The following is a 4138-nucleotide window of genomic DNA, read 5'->3' as shown; positions in this document are numbered from 1 at the left end:
AAAAACCTTGGGACAAATTATCCACGTGATTGTTTAATGGAGGTTGGTCTAGAGATTTCCCTTATGAAAAAATTCCACCTGGTTGGCTTGAGAAACCAAAGTTTGCCTCTTTTGGATATTTCGCCATTTCATAGTAGAATTTGGGATCAAACTAAAAAAAATATGGGAGTTTCAAAGCTGGAGGGCTCAATTAAACCTTATCAAGATGATCACTCGACAATTTTGAAGTCATCTCTATAACCTCATCAATGCCATTTTCCTGCTTCGTAGAAGAACTGCTATATTAGTTCTACAAAATTAACTATTTCAGGACACTATAAATCACCAAATATTCAAACATCGTGATATTGTCCATTTAGATTTGCTTAATTCCTTCCTTATAACCCAATATTGGGCTTAATTGGAACTGAAACTTGACTGGGGTTACTGTAATGTATTCAATTAATGATGAATTATAGGAAAATTGGATGCAGCCCTTCAATTTGCCCGGTTCCAGCTAAATTCTAAATTCTTTTAGGAATTGGGATAGTATACTATTATACAACTTTGGTTACTGTAATTGGGGGTTTAAGGGACTTTAGAGTGACCCTAAAGGCATGAAGAAAATCTCCCCATGCTGCCATGGGCACTGGCCTTTGACCATATGTAGCACAAGCCAAGGAGACTTGCAGAACAACTTGTAATATAGCAGAAAATATTGCTAAAACCAACCCGCCGGTCGAACAAGCGGCCAGCCGGTTGAGACCATCGGTTGTGCATTTTTAAGGCTGAATAGCCTCTGTTTCTGCTGAACTATGCCCTACCCCTTGTGGGTCGTGTCTCTTACCTTTTACCTGATGTTGACCTTATGTGTAGGGGTAGCTCGAGGGCTATTTCTGAGACTTTAAATTGGGTTAGTACGTGGGTTGTTGAGAATTATTTTGGGTTCAATAGTAGACCTATACATGTTTATTAACACTGTGATAATACACCTTTGGTTTAGGAATTTGAAACTTTTTGGGCGAGGACACACGAATGATTGCAAGGGATCCTATTGTATTTTGTGATTTGGGTTTCGCGGTGAGTGGGCGTTTGTTTTATTTTACAGAGTGTTTCATATGTATTTTGATGTTTGCCTCCTCATATGGAATGAACGAATAGCTCTCTTTTTTTTTCTAAAAATTCTTCTGTGCAAAGCAGAATTCATCTATCCAGTGAATTGGGTGGGAGATCAGACTCTGTTGTACAAAGCAGTTGAGAAAACAGAGTATAAGAGATCTCTTGACCCTTCTCCCTTAATCAACAACCAAGCAACATCTCACTCACGCCAACGTCGCCAGAATTTCAATGATCCAGTGGTTGCATTCGGCCTTCCAGGCTCAAATGGGAATTTTTTCACACCCTGCCCTCATTATGGCACAGATATGCCTACACTAAACACCTCACCGCATCCAGTCAACCTACTTTCCCTCAAGACCGGACTCAGGAATAGTCCACAATGCCACAATACATAACTACAAATCAGAGATTCATATATATCACAGTTATAAATAAACTCCATAGCCATCCAATGTCTCTAAGTGATACCATAGTTTACAAATTTATAAACCAAAAGAATATGTACACAAAAGACATAATGATTTCCAAGTAACCCTATTCGTCAGTGAGCTCAGACTAGCAAAAAGTGAAGTCTTCATGGTAGCATATAATTACACAAAAAGAATAGTCAGTGGTAGATGTACTTCTCAGTAATACTGGCCTCTGTAGGCACAGTCGTCACAATCACAGGCGGGTCCATAGTCGAATTCATGTTCTTGAATATAAGCCAAGTGATCCATGGCCACTACCTCATGATCAATGCTAAGACTCAGCAAAATACCGCTTTCGTCATCTAGAGGATTAAAGTAAAGGGGGGTGAGTACGTCATGCTCAGTGAGGGGGTGGGACAAGCAAGTACACGCAGTACAAATGATGTAATACATGCTCCACACTGTCAAATGATGGTCATGAATCCATTTACTTATTTTACTGCTCCCTAGTCAATTACTAAGTCTGATAATAATTGGTATAGTGCTACGCAACGTAGGTGGTATTCCCTACCCTATACGTTGGCCTCAGGAATACAAGTTCGTTGCAGGATGGAGTCAACCAGTCCCGATCAGAGCCTCGGTCCCTCAGTTAACCCCTAATTAGTAACCCCATAAAAAAAATCAAGCATACAGTACATCGTATCCTATCCTCATCCGTCTCAGGTATAGTATGTCACACCACGAAAAGTGCACTGTTGATCAGGTAGCCACATATGTCGAGATTAGTCAGTACCTATCCCCCTACTGACAAGGGCTTGTAGCACTTGGGGTGGTGATACCTAACCCAGCATTCTACATAATGAGCAACCATACATCACATACACACAAAAATCTTGGACACTTGCCTGTTTCCCATCTTACCTGACTTACCTTTCTCAACTCAAGTCCACCAAAATAGAGATTTCGCGAATTAAAGAGATAATGCACACACCTCATAATGCAGGAACATAGAATGCAGGCATAAAAGTAAAAATAAAGAAACATTCCAAAAAAAAGATCAAAGCACCCACTCACTTTGGTGTTCAGAGTTAGGTAGATTCCCTTTTTGCACTGTACAGATTTCCACACTGCTAGTCAAATTCCCTAAAATCAAAACATATTTAAAGCATTAAAAATAAAACTAATTTTTTTGTAAGCGATCTATTTCAGATAGGGTCTTTCCTGTCTCTACATTTTTTCTGTTTAGGTCCAAGCTTAAAATCTCTTTTTCATTTCTGTAGCTGGGCATGTTATCCTCTTTTTATTTATTTAATAAGTCCTAAATAGCCCCAATGGGTTTTAGATCAATTCTGGAACCTTTCTAGTCTCTAGAAGCTTAACCGTCTGGAGACTTTTGGGACAACCGGTTGGCTGGTTATCTCCCACCGGTTGTCCGAAAACCTACATAATTCGATTCTGCCAAGTCCCTTTTGGTTTATGCTGTGTTTTAGTTGATTAATTCTCTGGTTTCTGAGGTCCAAATTCTTAAGGGAAGGTATACTACCAAATCTCTTCTTCAATTGACCATTTAACCTAGGTTTTGGAGTCTCATAAATTCTGTTTACATGGATAAACTCCAAATTTCAGCAAGATTGCAAAGGAAGAATGAAATAACTTCAAAATTACTCTTACAACTTCAAATTTCTGCTCAAGTGTTTCAGAATTCCCAATAATCTTTATAATATACAACAATAGTTCACTTTAATTACAGCTATAGTGAAATTAGAGAGGAAAATACCCCTCTCTAGGTTAGGGTTTACTGAAATTCTGCCCATGCAATAGTGTCCCACTTCTATTTGTAAGATTCTAACCGAATTGGCAGATGCCTGGGTATGTTCCACCAATTTGGTCTCTATAGTTTGTGAAAATTAGGGCTTCTATTGTGCATGTTACAGAAATTCCTATTTACCCCAATTGGTGAAATCCCTAAGTTAGTTGCATGTGAAATTATCTCCCTAAACCTATTACTGTAGAAAAATTACTCAACACTCACCTGAGTTGTCTAAGATAAATGAGCTCTCTTTTTATTTCTCTCTCTTCTTCTTCCTTCTCCTTTCTTCTTCTCCTTCTTTCTCTCTTTTTTTTCTTGCTGTTTGCAGAAATAAGAGAGACTAAATGGGTGTTCGGTGGTACCCTTGCCCCTTTAATTCTCCCCCTAACCGACTTAAGCCTAGGGCTTATGTGGTGGGTAAATAATTATATATATTTTGATATTAGATTTATACTTGTATACTAATATTATGAATCATACTACTTCCCCCCCCCCNTCTCCAATGGGAAAGATATGATAGAACTGAATGAAACCCACCAAAGTGGTACATTCAGTTCGATTGTATCTTCTCCAACAGTAAAGGTGATACTTTCCCAAAGGTTGTGTCATCAAGGTTTGAGGATAATCATCCACATTTCAGAAAGGGACATTGAATTTGGAGTTCTTTTGCCCAAAGGTGATTGAATTCCAAAGTTAGTGTTGTTTTCACAGTTAAAAGAATAATATAAGAGCATCAGCTAATTCCTGTCCCAAAGGATAGGGATACATTTTTAGTTGTAACTCTTATTTAAAATATATTGATGGTATTACATGCTTTTAT

At 38.3% G+C, this 4138-nt stretch overlaps 1 long non-coding RNA gene across 1 annotated transcript; it reads right to left on the bottom strand.

The window, feature by feature from the left end:
• Positions 1-1513: 1513 nt before the first annotated feature.
• Positions 1514-3712, bottom strand: LOC122067208. The gene is made up of 3 exons (XR_006136623.1): positions 3541-3712; positions 2583-2651; positions 1514-1870 (listed from the first exon to the last, which is right to left on the bottom strand). It is a non-coding gene; the product is annotated as an uncharacterized LOC122067208 (long non-coding RNA).
• Positions 3713-4138: the final 426 nt, after the last annotated feature.

Source organism: Macadamia integrifolia, unplaced genomic scaffold, assembly GCF_013358625.1.
Source record: "Macadamia integrifolia cultivar HAES 741 unplaced genomic scaffold, SCU_Mint_v3 scaffold2758, whole genome shotgun sequence".
NCBI classification, from domain to species: domain Eukaryota; kingdom Viridiplantae; phylum Streptophyta; class Magnoliopsida; order Proteales; family Proteaceae; genus Macadamia; species Macadamia integrifolia.
This window is presented reverse-complemented; position numbering and strand designations above follow the sequence as displayed.